This window comes from Brassica oleracea, chromosome C7, assembly GCF_000695525.1.
Source record: "Brassica oleracea var. oleracea cultivar TO1000 chromosome C7, BOL, whole genome shotgun sequence".
Lineage (NCBI taxonomy): Eukaryota > Viridiplantae > Streptophyta > Magnoliopsida > Brassicales > Brassicaceae > Brassica > Brassica oleracea.
Window position 1 is genome coordinate 17573384 of NC_027754.1, and position 22479 is coordinate 17595862.

The following is a 22479-nucleotide window of genomic DNA, read 5'->3' on the forward strand; positions in this document are numbered from 1 at the left end:
CAAGTTGGACTCGAGTCGTGTCTTAGGTCCCTTTGGGCCGTCTTTCGAATCGAAGCGTTTATTACGGCTCCTTTCGATAAAGAATGAACTTTCCGCGGTTTTTACGGTAAAGTTTGATTGATAACTTAGAAGTGGCGGGGGAACGTGAGATGGGTTCGCTACGGTATTCGGGAGATAGCATCGAAGGGTAGACAAGAATGCATGGACTGATGTCGTATCGATGTTTCAGAAGAGCTCGGTCCCTACGTAACGACCGAACTTTGGTTCGAGCTCGGTCGCTACGTAGCTACCGAGCGGAATGGGCGTTTGGTCGCTATGTAGCGATTGAGCTTTGGCTCGAACTCGGTCGCTACGTAGCGACCGAGCGGGGCACGCGTTTGGTCGCTGCGAAACGATCCTTCTCGAGCTCTTGTCCGATGATTCGCGTTTCTTCCGCAAAGGTTTTTCGTAAAGAAGAACCTATTTCGAAAATATATTTGTCGAAGAATTTTTCTACGTTTTTCTTCTTCGGGGATTTGGACGTTAACTTCGTCGTAACCGTTTTTGACCCAAACAATATCTGCTAGAGTAAGAGTCCATGTGTCCTTTGATCGATACTCCCAAGATTTAGCCTACACATTTATATGCATAAATGAAGTCAGTAGAGCGGTATGTCATGCGGAATCAGCTAAGCTGTGGGCTGAAAGGTTTGGTTGCTAAGCTAAACTCTAGTACATGAAGTGCCTCTAAAGTTGGCACTGATCTGATGTGGCTTGCAACATTTCAGAGGTCAAGGAAGTAAGTTTAAAATTGTGTGAGTCCCTGCTGTTTTCAAACTTCTTTCAGAGAGACTGCATGTATGTTTTGCTTGAGGACAAGCAAAAGGGTAAGTCTGGGGGGTTGATATGCGATGGATTTTACTCATTTTAAGCCATGATTTATAGGTGTTCTTATAACTAATTATTATATTATAGAGTCTATCTATTATTTTTATAAGATCAGGAGTGATTTGGGAGAATGTGATGATTTTGGAACATTTTGGAGATATTTGGAGGAAGCATCCGAGCTGACCATCGAGCTGACCATCGGTTGACACTCAGAGACAATAATCGATCGATGCACACCTTGTGACATCGATCGACAGCGAAGCGCACAGAAAGCATGTTTTGTTTCAGACGACTTAGAGCCCAAGTCTTCACCAATTTACAAGATTATCCCTGACGAGTTTTAACCTAATTATATAAGCTTTGCCATGTTTGAGGCAAAGTGTGCTTTCTTGTTTTACTATTTTCACAGCAAAGATTTTCTATGATTTTTAGTAGATTGAAGAGAAGATCTAATGATTATTTGTGATTGGAACTCCATTGATATCTATATTTCTATCTATCTATGCAGTTTTTATACCTTATTGTTGTTATGAATTGTTTGGCCATATCTGAGTAGTTCCCTTGTTAGATTTTAGGGGTTAGATAGGTTATGAAGGATTAGCCTCAACTATAGATTTGTTGTGATATTCATCTTTAGGATTGTCATTAATGTCTGCTTCTAGATTAGCTACCTAGAACTTGTCCTAGAAGTTGTAGATATAAGCGATAACTTGCATCTCACCATGAATCCATCCTAATGAGCTAAGATTGCTAGAATAAGGCAAGAGCTGATCTAGGAAGCTTAGTGAGCACATTCAACCCGCGTATTAACGCTTGACCAAAAGCGTCGATCGATATTTTTATCGAATAATCGGTCGACGGTTCAACAAGTGCATCGATCGATATTCTTATAGAATCATCGATCGACATTAATATAAGGTCATTAGACAAACCTACAAAGCGAGAGCCTAATGGTTTGTTTATAAGTGTTGAGCTCTATAATATCATGCATGCAACTTGTTAAGCATCTGTAGGATTATGATCATTATTTCCTGAATAAAAACCCTAAGTCTAGCTATTTCCATTTAAGTACCAAAACCCCAATCAATCAATCGAGCAATTACTTTGCTCACAAAATTGCAACGTTACATTTAAATCATTAAACAACCTAGCTTAACTAATCTGATTAGATTTATTAGGTTCTCTAGCTCTTAGATTTGTCGGAATGCCCCAATATTTGAAATTTTGAAGGCCCTTTTCTCAAAAAAAAATATACTAGTATATCTACCGTGCTACGCACGACTCACTTTCACTGTTTTCCAGAATTTCATTAGCATATTAGTAAATTTAACAAACTGTATAATTATACATACATAAATATTTCGTATATAAATTGGAATATCCAGAAAAGAAGAAGGAAATATGCTCTCTCCAGCCAGGACGAGTTACTTATCGTGGTAAAGGAGTTGCGGATGCAACTACCGCCACCCGCATAGTAGATCGATATGAACATCATGAGCTGTTCAGGTTCGACTCGCCGCCCTGGGATGAAAGCTTTACGCCATAAATCTTATTATACTGGCTGGTACCGACTATTTGGGGCAAAAATTGATGCACCTCCTAGTTAACCAAAAAAAAATTGCTATATCCACATCTCTATAATATGTTTCTTACGATGGTTAGTTACCGAAGTCCCTTAATGAATTAAAAATATTACATTTAGTTACCATTATTAAATTTATTTTCCTTTTTATTTAGTTGTTTCTGGTAATTAGATTTTAATTTATTTTATTTTTAATTTTTTCCAATAACATACATAATTAAAAAGAAAAATATACAAAATTTAAAAAAGAATTATTTTAATAATATTTCTATATAATGTGATTTCAAAAAAATAAAAATTAACAAAAATAATCTTGAGATTAAGAAAGAATAATAAAATCAAACATATTATTTTATAGTAATATTTTATTTATTTTATAGATATAAACTATGGGATAACTCAAAACATTTTTAAATAAAAATAAAATATTAAGTAAGTTTTCCAATTTATTTATTTTGCAAAAAATATATGCATGAGATTCAAAATATTATCATTATATTCCTTTATGCAATTTTAAATCAGTCCACACTTTAGTTTATTTTGTCTATTTGTTTCTCAAAAAAAACTATTATGTTATATATAATTTTACTAAAATATATTATATATTTCAGAGAACAGCCAACCTAAATGCAAAATAACAAAATTAATTAAAGCTTTATTAATATTTAGAACAAAAATGTATTATAGTTGAATTCAGAGAAGTAGATGCAATCTGATATACTCAAGTGATAACTAAACTGACTAGATATTACATATACAAAATCACATGTCTAATTCAAAAAATATAATATAAATATAAATTATAAATATAAATTATTAAATTGAAAGTAAAATATTAATCAATTATTATAATATATTTAATTTTAAAATATTTGTACATGAGAATCACCTAGTAGCTTCATATGTTGTAATAGAAATCCATCCACTCTCTTTTTTCTTTTAATTCCCTGTAGAAATTTGTTTTTACCAATTTATATTTCCCAAAAACCTGAATTCTTTCTCCTTTCTATATAAGAATTGTCTCCAAAGCTGAGTTTCATCTATATTTAAAAACTAGGGCCAGTCCGTCCTAGAGACGGGAAGTTAAAAAAAAAATTTTATATAAATTTTCATTAATTTTATGAAGCATTTTTTTTAAAAAAAAATTGTAGATTAAAACGATATTATAAACAAAAATAAATAAATAGAATTCGGATTTCATGTTGTTATTTTTAATAAATATTTTTTGGACTTAATTAAAATGGCAGTAAATTCATTATTCTATGAAGAACAATCTAATATAATAAGAGAAATGATGTCCGAGTATAATTATGCAATGATCATGCCAGAAAAATATGTTAAGTAAAATCTTATATTATCTAAGCCAAAACAACCTTTTGCTAGCATGAGTAGCTTGGCCTGTGTATGTTTTAATTAAAATGTGATAGTTTTCTACTAATGAAAGTCATACTTCAACTTCTCCGCCACTCTTTAAATTGAATATGGTCTATCGTTATTAAATAAGTTTAGAATTTATTAGATAGGTTTTACTATTAATTTAGAAGTTATTAATATTGTGGAAACTTGCGTTATGAATTAACAATATATTTAAATTAAATGATAATATTGAATTGACGTTTTTTATAGAATTTATGCTCGTATGTAATAAAGAGCTTATGCTGCAGATGCGTGTAATTATCTTGCAAACTATATTTTGCATTGGTGTATTAATACTTTGAAATAAAACCATTTACCGTACAAAGGGAATCGTTAAAAAATTTCAAATATCAGAGTTTTCGTTTATGAAAATAGTTAAGTAGGAGTAATATATAATAATATGTTTGTGCTATTGTATGAAAAAAAAATAAAATTTAGGAACACTATTTCTCGTGAATTCATGGACCTTAAAAAATAAATTGATGTAAATGGGTCAAGAAAATAATTATATAAGCACTATTTATCGTGAAATCATGGACCTTAAAAAATAAATTGATGTAAATGGGTAAAGCAAATAATTATTCCTATGTTTTTTTTTTGCTAAAACATTATTCATATGTTAAAAGTTCAGTATATGTATATCAAATTAGCAAATTCAATTTTGCATTCACTATATAATATATACATTTATATGTACGTTCACTAATATACTATAAACCTATTGGTTCATCTAGTTTTTTGGTTTTTACGGGCTATTTTACACATTAAAATAAATTTAAACTTTTTATTGTATTTTCGACACAAGTAAATCCAATTAAAATCATTGTACTCGGTTCTATTGATTTACATTAATTTGTCATACCGGCATGATCGGATTGAATATCAACAATATCATAAGAGCTGTTTTATGACGTATTCATAAGACGAAAAACACGACATTATTTGTTTACTAAAATATAAAAGTATATTATTAAAAGTATTATTTTTTAATTTGATCTAAAGCATACACGACAATATTCTCGCATGTTTATGAGTCATACGAAAAGCTCACACGATCTTCAACTCCAAGTTAGTGAAACACCACGTTTTGGACGCGGTCACGTGTCGGCTTCTCGAGACTCGAATTAGTGACGTGTCCGCCTACGTGAACAGCCTAGGAGCGAACCAAACCCAACTTTATATATAAATATATATAAAGATATCATAACTTTAAATGAATATGAAATTACCTTTGTTCCGTAAGAACAGATTTTCACGTTGAAAATAACTTCTTGAATTTTCCACCATTATCACTAACACTATCTCTGGCTTTCTCCTTAGAACACAGACGAAGGCGAAGAGATAACGTGAAGAGGGATAGAGGTACGAGTTTGTGTTGGTTGATCCTCGTGGTCGTGTATCTCTTTCTATCAAGACTTTTTTTTTTGCTGGCAAAGAAATGAATTTGGGAGGAATCAGATATGGAGGAGGGACCAATAAAATTGATTTTGGTTTAAGTTTAAAATCAGGTTTAGTTCAATTTTGTTTGGTAAAGTGTTGAGGCCGGTTCAATTTATGTATGTTTATGGTCTGGTCACATGATTATACCAAATACTGTTTAAACCGACATTCATTGGCAAATGCATCTGAAACTTTTATTTCTGGGACATATAGTAAGTGGCAATAGTTTGGGAGACATTTGATGATATATGATACTTCTTGTGGGTAAATAGTTTGTTGACCCTATATAAAGATATCATAACTTTAAATGAATATGAAATTACCTTTGTTCAGTAAGAACAGATTTTCACGTTGACAATAACTTCTTTAATTTTCCACCATTTTGAAAAATTAACTACAAAACAGAAGCACTGAGAAGAATACAAACCCCAACTAGAAACAAAATATAAAACTATTGAGAATGAGAGAGAAAAGTATACAGAAAATAGTTGACTGAGTATCATCTTCCAACGTGTGATTGTGGTAGTTTGAGAAAAATAGGGATTTGCTTCTTCTTTTTTTACAGTTACATAAATATTTGAAATCAAAGGAACGTGATATAATTTTTTTTTGATTAGTTAAACAATGAAATATGTCAAAATTTGATATAATAGTTGGCGATTCAAAATAAAAACTAAACACAAAATATCAGATTTAGTGTTTTAAACAAAGTGGTTTAATTGAGTAGTCAAGATTGACTTGAAAAAACACATCTCTCTCGGTTTTGAATTCGATTTCTGGTAAAAGCAAAGTTAATATTACTATTTAACCAGAAGAAGATGCCACACTTCAGACTTCCTAAAAAAAAATTGAAACTGTACTCCTTGTCAATGATATCGATATTTGGTTTTCAGCCTAAATACAATCTGTTAATTAAAAATTGGCGTTTCGACACCAAAAATGATTTTGTACTTGAGTTACTCTAATGGATATGATATTCTACTAGAGAACAACATAATGACGGCGCCTGAGCGCACCGGCAGAGGCTTACTTATTGGAGATAATTACATATATTTGATATATACTATTGTTTTAGATAAGTGTTATCTTTAGGTTTTCCTATTTCCCTTTAGCTTTGGGTTTTACTACTCTGTGAGTATATATATTCATCGATTGTTATCAATAAAAAATAAGAACTTTATTTCCAAACTACAATTTGTCATGGTATCAGAGCATAAACAAAACTAAACACATCAAAAATCGATCTCTTGTTCTTCAAAACATTCATATTTTCTTGTTGATCTTCCACAATTTTATTGTTGATCTTCCACAAAAGCGAAGACCATCTTATTCCTTCAAAATTCTCTGTTTTTCTTTTCATAACAAAACAGAGGATATTCATCAAAATCTTCATCACATACGATGTCGATTACTCCATCCAGCGAAATCAAATACAAGACGATATCTCCATATGATTTATCGTCCAACGACAATCCAGGAGCAGTAATCTCACAGCCGCTCCTCATCGGGTTAAATTATGATGAATGGGCCATCAACTTCCGTATGGCAATAAGCTCTCGGAAGAAATTTGGCTTTCTTGACGGCAGTCTACCTAAACCGGCAGCCGATTCAACCTATCTTGAGGAGTGGACAGCAAACAATCACCTCATTGTAGGGTGGATAAAACAAACCATTGAACCAAAGATTTGATTATCCATCTCAACTCACGAATTGCGAAGGATCTCTGGGATATAATCAGGAAACGCTTCTCCATCAAAAGTGGTGCACATTTACAGCAACTACGCAACGCCTTAGCTAACTGCCGACAGAATGGTTCCAACGTTGATGACTACTTTGAACGTCTAACAAAACTGTGGGATGGAATCGCGGAGTGCATGAATTCTAAACAATGTAGTTGTGGCAAGTGTGAGTGCAATTTAAATTCAGCACGCGACAAAGAAACATAAACATTAATGATTCATGATTTCTTGGCTGGTTTGGATGAAGCAACACACGGAGCCATACGTTCTCAAATTTGTGCTATCTCTCCGCTTCCTGATCTTGATAGCGTCTACCAAACGATTTCCCAGAATGAAATGATACAGTCAATAAAAACATATGAGCCACCGGCTATGAGCTTTGCATCACAAGCTCGACCTTCCAACCCTTCAAGACCTAATACAAACACCCCTCGTCCGAGTAATAGAGATCCAACCCGACAGTGCACGGTATGTGGACTTACAGGTCATGAAACATCAGGGTGTTTTATTGTGATCGGATATCCAGATTGGTGGGAAGATTCTAAAAAGAACAAAAATCAAAATCGTAACATACCTGCTAAACCGACTACTCCAACAAATCAAAACCACAACAACATGCCAAGAGCCAACACAGCTACCGTATCCTCGACAAACCTGTCAAAAATTCAAGCTAATCTCACCATCACTGATGCTGATCGACAAGGATTGAGTGGTATTACGGACGATCAATGGAGTATCGTACAAACGTTAATCAACAACGGCAAAACCAATGATCATCTAAAGGGTAAGAGTGTTGATAGTATCTGGATTTTGGATACAGGCGCTACACACCACATGAGAGGCCAACTACATATAATGGAAGATACACGAGACATTCCACATGTACCGGTCTTATTACCAGCAGGCGCCGAAGCAATGGCTTTGAAACAGGGCACTGTTAAATTAACTCCGACGTTACACATTAAGAATGTGTATTATGTGGCCGGCTTCCATACAAACTTGATATCTTTTGGACAACTTGTTACAGATAACTTCTTTGTTGGTCAAGTCACTGACAATCTCATGATCTTGCAGGACCGTACCTCGAGGATGCTGATTGGAGCGGGTGAAAAAGAGGGAGAGGGATTGTACCGGTTTCGAGGGATTGAGTCTTTGGCATCAGTGCATACAACGGTTCTTGAAGAGTCGTTATTATGGCACCGTCGCCTTGGACATCCATCCTCACATATCACCGGCAAGGTCCCAGCTGTTCCGAGTTTATATTCTACGGCTGATCATCTTATTAAAACATGTTCTATTTGTTTTCGGGCAAAACAAACCCGTCTCAGTTTTTCAGACAGCTTTCATAATGCAAACGAAATTTTTGAATTAATCCATTATGATCTATGGGGTCCCTATCGAACAACGGCATTATGTGGATCTCGTTACTTCCTCACAATCATAGACGATCATTTGCGAGCAGTATGGCTCTTTCTCCTCCCCGATAAAACGTTGGTTTCGCAACAGATCAAAGACTTCTTAACCTTGATCGAGAGACAGTTCTCTAAGAAGATCAAAACTCTGCGAAGTGATAACGGAACAGAGTTTATGTGTCTCACACGTTTCTTCAAAGAACAAGGGATAATTCATGAGAATTCATGCGTACATACACCTCAACAAAACGGACGTGCAGAGCGAAAACATCGTCATATTCTCAATGTCGCTCGAGCATTACGTTTCCAAGCTAACTTACCAATTGAACTATGGGGAGAGTGTGTTCTAGCTGCGGGATATCTCATTAACCGCACACCATCGTCACTTCTTCAGAACAAAACGCCATATGAAAAGCTTCACGGCCAGCCTCCAGACATTACCCATCTCTGAGTTCTCGGATGCTTGGCTTACGCTCATAATAAAAATACGAAAGGAGACAAGTTTGCTTCCAGAAGCAGGAGGTGTATGTTCCTGGGCTACCCCTCAGGAACAAATGGCTGGAAACTTTTCGATTTAGAAAATGAAACAGTTTTCATATCCCGAGATGTGGAGTTTCAAGAAGATGTTTTCCCATACTCTGAATATGAAAAATCATCTCCCACTACTGAGACACCCGTACTAATACCCCATCAATCCAACGAAGATGATACTGAATTCGAAACAGAGTACATTGCTCCTTCGAATTCAGCAATAGAGCAGTTTCCTCTTGAAAAAGAACCATCTCACACAGAACAGTTACCTACTGGTGCTAATGAGCAAACTAATACATTTGTTTAGGACGCGGCCAGCGAACTCGACAACCGTCAACTCGACTACGTGACTTCGTCATAAATACAGTCACTACAATCCCTGTCTTCACTCCCTCTCTTCCTTCATCTGCGCCACAGCCATCATCAGGTTCGAACTATCCCTTATCTGATTATTTAACATATGATCGTTTCTCTTCAGCACATCGCAGTTTTCTCATGGCTCTGACGATCAATATCGAGCCTAAGAATTTTTGCCAGGCCATGGAGGATGAAGTATGGAAAAATTCTATGCAATCTGAGATGGATGCTCTAGAAAGAAACCATAAATGGAATCTTCAGGAGCTACCACCAGGGAAAACGGCGCTTGGTACTAAATGGGTTTATACAATAAAACTACGTGCTGATGGGACCATATAACTACACAGATAAAGACTGGTCGTGTTGGGAAACAATCAGAAAGAGGGTCTTGATTACACCGAGACGTTCTCTCCTGTTGCTAAGATGACAACGGTTCGCCTATTTCTTGATATTACAGCGAAGAAAAATATGAAATTCATCAAATGGACGTGCACAATGCCTTTTTCATGGTGATTCTCCAAGAGGAATTTAATATAAAAATACCTCTGGGTTTTTCTCGACCTAATGACACTCGTGTGTGTCGACTGTGAAAATCGTTATACGGCCTTAAGCAGGCCCCTCGTTGTTGGTTCGCAAAACTAGTTGATGTTCTACTTAGCTATGGATTCTCGCAGACACATTCCAACCATTCTCTATTCGTTTACTTTGCAACAATGTCACCCTTCGCATACTTGTGTATGTTGACGACTTAAATCATATTGGGCGATTCTTCAGCAGCAATCAATTCCTTCAAGACATATCTATCAACTTGTTTTCAAATGAAAGATCTAGGAGCTCTCAAATATTTTCTTGTTTTGGAAATTGCTCGTAGCCCTCAAGGAATCTATCTGTCTCAGCGCAAGTATACGCTGGATATAATTACAGAATGTGGATTACTTGGGTGCAAACCGGCTGGATCACCAATGGATCAAAACCATAAGCTTGCAAAAGCAGACGGTTTGGTGCTTACAGATCTAAAAAAGTTTCGACGTCTCACAGGCCATCTTATTTACCTTCTTGCATCCAGACCTGATCTGGCTTATGCTGTGCATATTACCACAAAAAGAACATTGGCTTGCAGCCTTGAAAGTGGTTCGTTACTTAAAAGGGACTGTGGGTCAAGGTGTTCTCTTTCGTGCCAACACTACGCTTTCTTTAACTGGTTGGTGTGATGCGGATTGGGGCACTTGTCATACAACTAGACGATCACTTACCGGTTGGATTATACAGTTTGAGACATCACCAATTACATGGAAAACAAAGAAACAAGATGGTGTATCTCTTTCCTCTACTGAAGCAGAATTTCGAGCTTTGAAAGCCATTACAAAGGAAGTTATATGGCTTAAGGAACTTCTTCGAGAATTGGGAATCAGTCACACAGATCCTGTCACGATATGCTGTGACAATAAATCAGCCATACATATCAGCGCTAACCCTGTTCTACATGAACAAACGAAACACATGGCGATTATATGCCAGTTTGTTCGTGACGAAATTATCAAAGGCGTTATCAAGGTGGCTTACAGCTTGCAGACATCTTAACCAAAGCATTGGGACGAAAGGAGTTCGATGCATTTCTTCTCAAGTTAGGCATTAACAATATACATGCTCCAACTTGAGGGGGGGAGGGGATATTGGAGATAATTACATCATATTTGATATATTCTATTGTTTTAGATAAGTGTTATCTTTAGGTTTTCCTATTTCCCTTTAGCTTTGGGGTTTACAACTTTGTGAGTATATATATACTCATCGATTGTCATCAATAAAAGATAAGAACTTTATTTCCAAACTACAATTTGTCATTACTTCTTCTGTTGCTCATCTCCATTTTCCTTTTGCTTTGTCTCAGCCAGTGTCTCTCATCCACCTTAGCTCGTTGATTCTGCTCCCGGTGGGCCGTCCTCGGAGTCTCAGCTTGAGAGGAGTTGATTTTGTGGTCTGGATCTAGCTAGCTGCCGGATTCTCAGTGCGGGGTGTGTAGCAGTTGCCATCGGCGAAGTCGGCTCTTAGGGTTTCGTAGGCGGTTCCTTAAGCCACTCGTAGAGGCGGTGGCATGTGGAGGAGAATATGGTCATGTCTTGCTGTTCCTGTTTAGCAGGCTTTATAGTGTATCTCTCTTGGTGGCTAGCTTTACGGCGGTGGAAGTGAGGTTGTTGACTATGCCTCAGCATCGTGGTGAGTCACGTCTTCTCTTAAGCTATCTTGAGTTTTCCGGAGTTGCTCTTTGCTCAAAGGCATGCTTTGTCATCAGTATTGGCGTGTGTTGGTGCTTCTGGCGGTAGCTCTTTGGGTTTGACAGTGCTGCGGTGTTGGTGGTGATCGCCCTTTCGAGGCAGTGGTTATTCTTCCTAGCTCAATCAATTTTAAACATAATGACTTATAGAGTGTATAATGCACGAATTTAATAAACTGTATGTTAGAAAAATACTCCATCTGTTTATTAATAAATGATGTTTTAGGATTATACAGTAGATTCTTATATTTTCTAAATAAAACATCATTAGTTATTTATCTAACCAAAATGTAAGTAATAATATTTAGAATGTATAATATTATTGATCATATAATATTAACTATTAATAAATTTTACATAGAAACTTAAAACTGTCAAATGATTGGAAAAAAAGTTCAGATAAAACGTCATGTATTAAAAAACTGAGAGAGTTATAGTATGGATGATAATGATTGAGTGAATTTATAGAAGTTGTTATTATTAAATATCTTATTTAAGAACCGGTTTTTAGCTTTTTTTTAGTTAAAAGTTAAGAGATGATTTCTTATATTCTGCTAAGAACTCCACCCTAAGAATCTCCCATTAATCATGCTCTTAGCATGTAGAGTCTGAGAAGTGTGGTATTAGATGGTTCTTTGGTGTGAAGCAAAAGCGTACCCAAAACAATTTCTTTTTTGTACCCAAAACTTCAATCTTCCTTGCTAGCTGAAGCGGTTGCTCTGTGGGCTATATGACTTGCTTGGATAATTCAGTATTGAAGAGGTCTTTTTAGAGCGATTCTCATATCTAACTGCAAGCCATAAACAACCATCAAGAGTGGTTTCGGTTGCAATGATGCTACACAACTGAATCTCTTGGCAGTTTGCTTTCAAAGAGAGACAACCAAACACGTGTACGGACACAACTACTAAAAAGATTATTCTCTTGATTTTTAATTATGAAACTTTAGATCATTGTTGTGCTCTATCATTGGTTTGAGAAGGAGAAACCAAATGTATGTTCTTGGTCTAATTAATTTAGCTTGGTTGCTTGATGAAAAATAACTATTTTGATGTGCTATTAATATGAACTCAAATTGCCTAATGAGAATGTCAAGACTCTTTCCATACGCTTGTCTGAACTCATTCGTGGTCTAGGATTAAAATTGTTGACTTTTTGGTCATAAAGGGTTTCCTATTATGTTGTGTTAGTTTTCTTCATTGCTCTTTATGCTCCAGCTGGTTTTTAATATAGAAATGTTTCTTGAGAACAATTACTAATAATACTCAGCATTTTGAGTAAAGACATACTCTATTAGTGTATATAACACACAATTGTAAATGAGTAGTTAGAGTAGAGGTTAAAGTAGTTAATTATACACATGTATATATAGTGAACATTCCACACATTTAATTTTTAATGAAGATATTTCATATTATGTTGATTTCTAATATGGTATCAGAGCGATCGAGCTAAGCTCGTCTTCTTCGTCGATCGCCGTTAACCGTCTTCATTCATTCTTCTCCGATCAACTCCGATCATCTTCTCATCGATCCATCTCCACTTCCGCATCTGCATCATCCTCTGATCTTTCTACATCAACGATCGTCGCGGAATCTCAAATCTCCGGCGATTCGATTTCATCGATCCATTCTTTCTTCCGCATTTCACCTCTTGCAATCTCTGATCATCGATTCTCCTTCTCAGATCTCTCACCATGGGAAAGAGAAAGTGTAATTCAAAGTATCGCAGCTCCACTCCAGAGCTCGAATCTCCGATTCATCGCAAACTTCTCCGGCTTCCGATCCGCGTTGTGAAGCATCAGGATCTTCAAATCGAGCTACGAATCTTCTGAATCTCGATAATCTGAGGGTGATTCGATCATCTAAGCCGTTTGAGGTATCCAACTCTCCTGATAATCTACAAAGTCTGTACTACTTTTATAGTTCTGATCATCCTGGATTGGTACTAGCGTCTGAAGCTCTAGATGGAACGAACTATAGTATTTGGACTATTGCTATGACTACTAGCTTAGAAGCGAATAACAAGCTAGGATTTATTGATGGATCCATTGGTATGCCTGCTAAGAATGATCCATTTTACAAAATCCGGTGTCGCTGCAACAGTATGGTCAAATCGTAGTTGCTTAATAGTGTCTCCAAACAGATATACACTAGTATTCTGTATTTCAAAGCAACTTCTGACATTTGGAAAGATTTACACACTCGATTTCACAAATCGAAATTTCCTCGACTATACAAGCTCCGTCATCAGCTTCACTCTCTTCGACAGGGCAGCATGGATCTATCCTCTTATCACACCAAGACTCAATCATTATGGGAAGAACTCAACAGTCTGCATGCTCCAGCTCAAACTATTGAAGGTCTCATGATTTAGGTTGACAACAATAGGGTGATTGATTTCCTCATGGGTCTCAACGACAGTTATGACCATGTGCGCAGTCAGATTCTCATGAAGATGTCTCTACCGTCTCTGTCTGAGGTCTACAACATATTGGATCAGGAAGATAGTCAACGTTCTGCAAGAACCTCTTCTCAGGCTGGTGTTGATGCGAGTGCATTTCAGGTGTCTTCAAATGCACCTTATAGGAAGTCTAAGCCAGTTTGTACTCACTGTGGAGGCTTTGGGCACACGGTTGATAGATGTTACAAGATCCATGGTTATCCACCAGGTCTTAAACCAAGAGGAAAGTTTTATCCTCCGAAGAAGAACATCTCTCAACATGTCTCAGCTTCTGCCAATGCCATATCTACAGAAACATCTGACGCGAATCAGACTTCAGTACCTTCTTCCTTCACTCCAGAACAACTGCACAAGTTCATTGCTTACTTTAATGCTCAGCTCCAAGATCACATCAATACACCAGCATCAGATGGACTTCTTCCTTCTCCTTCAGCTGTACCATCGGCTTGCAAAGCGTCTAGTACGTTCCTACCTTTATATACATTTCTCTCATTGGCAAGCCTTCTGCTCTCTCTTCCGGAAATGCTTTAATCTCAAGTGATTCATGGGTAATAGATTCGGGTGCTACTCACCATGTTTGTCATAATAGATCTCTTTTCACCACTTTAAAACCATTACTCAATACCTTTGTCACTTTACCAACTGGAAACTCAGTGAGCATTATTGGTATTGGTCCTATTACACTTAGTGATAACATTACTCTGAAAAATGTTCTGTTCATTCCTCAATTTCGTTTCAATTTACTAAGTGTTAGTTCCCTTACTAAAGATACAGAATCTTTGGTTGGTTTCACTTCTACTGCTTGTTTTATACAGGATCTTACACGAGAGTTGATGATTGGGAAGGGTAGACAAGTTTACAACCTCTATGTGCTTGATTCAGGTTCTCTGCTTCTTGTTCCTTTTAATAAAAATCAAAACAATGTTGTTTGCGCATCTATTATAGATAATCAAGTTTGGCATACTCGTTTAGGACATCCATCTATGGAAAATATTGACACTCAGTCTCATCTGTTGTCATTGCATAAATCTAAGAAAAATAAACCATTTCATTGTAATGTTTGTCCTCAAGCTAAACAAAAGTGTTTATCCTTTCCATCTGATAATCATATTAGTGATGCTTGCTTTGATTAGATTCATATTGACGTCTGGGGTCCGTTTTCAGTACAAACTCATGATGGTTATAAATACTTTCTAACCATAGTTGATGATCACAGTCGTGCTACTTGGATATACTTGTTAAAAGTGAAATCTGATGTTTTGCCTGTGTTTCCTGCATTCATTAAAATGATTGAAACTCAATTTAACAAAAACATAAAATCTGTTAGGACTGAGAATGCTCCTGAGTTAACTTTTGGTACTCTTTTGAAAGAAAAAGGTATCCTTGCTTTTCATTCATGCCCTGAAACACCCCAACAAAACTCCGTAGTAGAAAGAAAACACCAACATATACTAAATGTTGCTCGGGCTCTTCTATTTCAATCTCATATTCCGTTAGTATACTGGGGTGAATGCATAATGTCAGTTGTTTTTTCTCATTAACCGCTTACCCTCACCAGTTCTTAAAAACAAATCTCCCTTTCAAATTCTTATGAACAAAACAACAGATTATCATTATCTTAGAAGTTTTGGTTGTCTTTGTTACAAGAGCACGTCTCTCAAAGGTAGAACTAAGTTTGATCCTAGAGCAATAGCTTGCATTTTTCTAGGTTATCCTACTGGTTACAAGGGGTATAGAGTGCTTGATCTTGAGACTAATAGCATTTCCATTTCACGGCATGTCATATTTCACGAAAACATCTTTCCTTTTGCTGCTTCCTCTCTTTCTGATACATCAAAAGCTTTCTTTCCATGTCTTGCATTGCCTGATGACAGTGTACCTTCTGTACCATCATCTTCTGGTGAAACGTTGGCTCCTGCTGATTCACCATCCAATGTAGTTTTGCCTTTTGCAACTACATTTTCTTCTGGTGAACCGTTGGCTTCTGCCAATTCACCTTCTGATGTAGGTTTGCCTTCTGCAACTACATCTCGTGTCAAGAAAAGACCTTCTTATCTGCAAGACTTTCTGTGCAATTCTGTTCATTCTATCTATCCTCTTTCTGATTTTGTTTCTTATGATAAACTCTCTTCTTCTTATTTTTCATTCATCAACTCTTCTGTTTCTATGCTTACTGCTCCTTCCACTTTCAATGAGGCAAAGAAGTCCAAAATCTGGTGTAAAGCTGTGGACGACGAGTTTGAGTCTTTAGAGAACCTTGATACTTGGCCAGTTTGTTCTTTACCTGAGGGCAAGAAGACTATTGGATGTCGTTGGCTTTTCAAGCTCAAACTGAATGCGGATGGAACAGTTGAGCGTCCTAAAGGTCGTTTGGTGGCCAAGGGTTACACACAACGAGAAGGTGTAGATTTCGTTGACACATTTTCTCCAGTTGCTAAGATGGTAACTATCAAGATGTTATTTGCCCTAGCTACTAAGAAGAAGTGGTTTCTTCATAAGTTAGACATCTCTAATGCCTTTCTGAATGGAGATTTATCAGAAGAGATTTATATGGATATTCCTCAAGGTTATGCAGAAAGAAAGGGGGACAATCTGCCACAGAATGCAGCATTGAGGCTCAAGAAGTCTATTTACGGTCTTAAACAGGCATCCAGACAGTGGTTTCTAAAATTTTCAACAACCCTTCTGAATATGGGTTTTGAAAAGATCAATGGTGACCACACTCTGTTTTGGTCTCATTTCGGTGAGAAGTTTCTTCTGGTTCTTGTCTATGTAGACGATATTCTCATTGCCAGTAACTTCGAAGCTTCTATCTCTACCATGATTGCTCAACTTTCTGCTTGTTTCAAGCTTCGTGATATAGGAATTCTGAAATATTTCTTGGGCATTGAAATTGCTCGTTCTGCTTCTGGAATCTCTTTATGTCATCACAAGTATATTCTTGATTTGCTGATTGATGTTGGTCTTCTTGATTGTCGTCCTTCTCTGATTCCAATGGATCCCAGCATCAAACTTTCTTCTGAAGATGGTGAGCTCATTCCTAATGCTGAAGGTTATCGAAGCTTAATCGGGAAGTTGTCATATCTTACTATCACGCGTCTTGGACATATGCTTTGCGGTTCATAAGCTATGTCAATTTTCTTCAGCTCCTCGTCTTCCTCATCTTAAGGCGGCTCACAAGATTCTTCATTACCTCAAAGGAACAATTGGTTAAGCTCTTTTATATCATGTTGATGATGACTTTCAGGTTAAGGAATTATGTGATTCAGATTGGTCACAATGTCCTGATCTAGAAGATCTATCTCAAGATTCTGCATATTCATTGGCAACTCTTTGGTTTCTTGGAAATCAAAGAAGCAAGACATTCTTTCTCATTCATCAGCCGAGGCTGAATACAGATCGATGGCTTACACTACTAAGGAAGTCATCTGGTTATCTCGGATGGTTATGACTTGGAGGTCTCTGCTCCTACGGTACCGGTACTTTATTGTGACAGTACTGGAGCTCTACACATAGCCAAGAATCCCGTTTTTCATGAGCGGACCAAACACATAGAGCGAGATTGTCATTCAGTTCGAGAACGGTTGGTGACTGGTCAGATCAAAACGCCTCATGTGAGATCGGAGAACCAACTAGCCGATCCGTTCACTAAGCCACTCTACCCTACTCTGTTTCATAAATTTATGTCCAAGATGGGTTTTCATCAGCTTCTAACGCCATCTTGAGGGAGACTATTAGTGTATAAAACACACAATTGTAAAATAAGTAGCTAGAGTAGAGGTTAAAGTAGTTAATTATACACATGTATATATAGTGAACATTGTACACATTTAATTTTTAATGAAGATATTTCATATTATGTTGATTGCTAATATACTCTTAGGAATATTATTACACTACATAGATTTTCTAGAGAATGGAACAAAATGTGTACATAACTAATTACTTTGTATATATCTACTACAAAACACGAATGAATACATTATTCATATGACGTATGTATGCATTCCTTAGACTACCTTATTTATGGAACACACCCGTAAGTAGCAAAGTTGAAGATCATATCCATCATAACTTCCAGGTTTATTTTAGCTTCTTATGTCTCTGTTGCGAACCTATACTTCCATGAGGCACTGGTCCAGGATAAGGAAAACCTCCTCCGTAAACCGGGCTAGGGTTCCAAAACCCGTAATCTCCGTACAACTTTGGTAGAAATCTATTGGATTTCACCTTATAGGAAGAATTGATATCTTGAGAAGAAGATTTGGAAGTAGAAAAAGAGGATTTTGCCATTACGGTCGAGATGATGATGATAACGAGCCAACGAGGGTAGTTATGAGAAACTTAGACATGCTAGAAACATGAGGAACCATAATCAAGATTCTTAGGATGTGCATGATGTTCCTACCTTTTTGAGATATTTAAAACCTGATTAGATAGAGGAATACAGCCCGTGCGTTGTTTTAATATTTCTTTATTTTGTATAATAATGACTTTAACTTGTTTTACATAAGGTATAATGTAATTAAAAGAGAGCGTCTGAGGACTCAATAGTGTTTTTGGCTATCACGTCATACGAATGAAAAAGATCATGAGATTTGCATGTACTTTTGCTGTTTATATTTTATTTCATACTTTATACCATTGGAAACGAAATCACGTTGGTTACAATTAAACTCTTGTATGGATTCTTTAGGACGTAAGACATAGCACAAGCCCAGGAGTTGCTAAGGCCCACATTTTCTTCTGACTTAGGGATTTGATTTGTTTTCACATTTTTCTTATTCTTTTGGTATAGCTGAAATATAACTCAGTCATGACTCATGGCTCATGAGTTGCGATTTGCGAAGGACCCCAACCAACGCTGAAACCTGAATCCTCAAAGCTCACTGCACCAGCAAGGAATGGAACTCGAGAATGTAGCATAGCAGGGTACGACCACTAGGTCTACCACTGTAGTGCTATTTGTTTTCACGTTTTTCAGGTTTAACTTAAACTAACATCAGTTTTAAACTAAGGAAAAATGATTATTGACTTACATGAAGTACTAGTCATCACATGGCTAACCATGCAAACTAAACTAATGTATACCTATATACCTAGCCACAAGAAGTATATGCTATGCACATCCTTCAACTTTATGATGTTATGTAATTAACATCACGAGTTTAATTTTCATTCATCCAAAAACTGATGTGGATGTCAGATATCGTTTAAATATCTTATTTCAACAATTAAAATACTGTTTCGACTATAATTTAACTAAAATTAGATTTTGACCCACATTTTAAAACCGTAAGAATATTTTTAACAAAATCTAATTTACAAAATCAATATGTTTTAACATTTTTTGATAAGTAGTGTTTTAACATTTTATTTTAGTGTATTTTAAAACTATATGATTGTATTATTTTTATTTAAATGAATGGAATTTTTTTTTATGAAAATATATATAAAATAATTCATTAACTTAATAATTTAATATTAAACAAATAAAATGTTAGAGTCAATGAATTGACATCAAAAAATTTTTATAATAAATTTTTTTATCAAATAAGTATATATCAGACAATTAATCAAACGAATTACAGAAATTTTATTAAAAGTTCATACCAAAACAGATTAAAAGAATTAAAAAACTAAATTAAATAATATCTTATATAACTTATATTTAATATAAATAAAAATAATATATTTATATTGTTTTCAGATACACTAAAATAAAAATATTAAAACACTACTTATCAAAATTTATAAAACATATTGATTTTATAAATTAGATTTTGTAAATTAGATTTTGTAAATTAGATTTTGTAAATTAGATTTTGTTAAAAATATTCTTACACTTTTAAAACATGGGTCAAAATCTAATTTAGATAGATTACCGTCAGTTATGTCACATTTTAATAGATGAAACGAAATATTTAAACGGTCTCTGATATACACATCATTTTTTGAATGAGTGAAATTAAATTCGTGACGTTAACTACGTAACATCATAAAGTTAAGGGATGTTGTCATACATAATATATACTTCATACAGCTAACTATACATTTGTTTAGTTTGCATGGTTAGTCATGTAATGGTCAATACTTCATGTATTCAGCAATCACTTTTCCTTAAACTAACATCAGTGTCCCTTAAACTAACATCAGTGTCTCATGTAGGATTCAGTAACCAGCAGAGTAGTTTACACTTTTGTAGTTTGTTGAATAATTTACACCTCATGCATTCTGTTGACGGTTGCATATAGGCTTATAGCTTACACCTTCTACCAATTTCTTTTTTGTCATCTAGTAGATTAAGATTATATCAAACATTCGGTTACACGCATACAATAACGACAATGTCTGAAGCCAAAAGTCGGCGAGGTAACAAGTACCACCCGAAGCCAAGAGCCGGCGAGGTAACAAATACCACCCGGAGCCAAAAGATAAACATAACACACACCCTTAAAGCTAATATATAACCAAGAAAAAGGAGACAAAAGGCACAAGAGTGAAAACCAAGCTTCAGCAAGGAATGCTCAACCATGCACTCGAAGATGAACTTACCTAGCGAGACCTCATCAATCACTAACACCAGTAGAAAAGAGTAACAAGGAGGACTGGAAGCACACGAACATCACCAATACATATAACTGAACTAAAAGAGGTTAGAATCTTTAACCGTCGCTGTAAACACCCTTCAATCCCAACTAAGTCTCGCCATTGGACCTTGAAAGAGTTCTCCACGCGCCTCATACGCACCAACATACCATCACCCTAAGGCAAAGCCTAAGAAAGCTTTCCGACTACGTCTTATTCAACAGCCGGTAACTAGATAAAAACCATTCCAAATCCAACATTAACACGAGCAAATCAGCGGCAATCGACCATCACTGAAGCAAAAGCTCCAGAATAACATATATCTCCTTTCGATCCTCTCAAACACTAGAAATGGTCTCGCAAAGTGAAACATCTCTTTGACCCCTTAAATTAGACCTGTAGACACGGCAGTACTTACTAACACAGTAAAGTGCGGGTTCGTAATTTAAAAGAAATTCAGAAAACACAATCCTCTCTCTCAGCCACGAAAAAAAAAAAAAAAAAAAAAAAAAAAAAGACGCAATACAAAGGCTTACCTGCGAGCACCTTCTAGGATCAAGCTGAGGGTCATTGAAGACTCTAGCTTCTTGAAGCACTGCTCCTTTCTCAATTCCCATGAATGGAGAAAACTCACAAAGTGGAAAACAGAGCAAGGAGGAGGGAAGCCTCCGGCGGCCGGACGCGCGCGAACGCGCCGGACGACGCCGGAGCAGGTCTGAATTTTCATCTCTATGTTTTTCTCAAAAATGCACCTTCTACCAATTTCTTTGAAGCTAAAACCTAACGTAATATTATCGCATTAGCTTACACATTTTGTAGGATGTTGCATATCTTACACCAGCTAGCACAATATTGTATTATCCTAATCCTTTAAAAAATATTGTATTAGCTAATCTCTTTTACAAAACGTTGTATAGTTTACACCTTTGTTATCTGTTGTGAAACTAACATTTTTTCTAAAAATATCAGATTTAAAGCATATCAATATTTATTAGTTTATTTTAAAATACAATATTTTAAAGATGTTTTATTTGTTTTAAATTTTAATTAAATTTAATTATTTCGAAAATGATAAATGTAACCATAGTGAAAATTTTCTAATCTTATATAACTTAGTTGTGGTAAAGAATTAATAACTTTTCTTGTTAGTTAGAACTATTAAACAAAAACGCAGATTAACAAATATTTTGTTTAAAAACAATCAAAATCTTAGTAAGCTGTTGATCAATGATCATTATGTCCGCCGGAAGTCCCTAAGCTCGACGAGTTGGTAATTTTGAAATCTCCTTCCCGAGTATAAACTAATGCATGAATCTCATGATAGAAATATAAAGTTAGATATTATGCTTTTCGTTTGTAAAGAGTTTTGTACCGATCTTAGTAAAATCAGTTTGATTATTAACTATTAATAAAGAGGTTTGAACTACATCCACTAACTAATTTTAGGCAACATTACTTATATTATATATATTAAGGCCTGTCCTATGATCCATTCAAGTGAACATGTGGCTGTCCTTAATCTAAGATGGCTGTATATTTATTTGAAAATAAACACGAATTAGACTTATTTTATTAGTACCAGAAAACACAATATTTTTTTAACATATGATTTCATTGATTTTTTAGATTGCCATATGATACGCGACGAATAATAGACTTGGTCAACGAGGGACATGCTTTGATCCAAAATGTCTCCAGTGTCCCCCATCTTGACCAGCATGAAAATCTAAAGTCTTCGTTGTTATTTTTCTCGGCACGTTCCAATAATCAATTGACCTTTATAATTAAAATTTCTTAAGATATTTAACCA

The 22479-nt window shown here is 35.7% G+C and overlaps 1 pseudogene; it reads right to left on the reverse strand.

The window, feature by feature from the left end:
* Positions 1–17931: 17931 nt before the first annotated feature.
* LOC106305380 lies at positions 17932–18589 on the reverse strand (annotated as a pseudogene).
* Positions 18590–22479: the final 3890 nt, after the last annotated feature.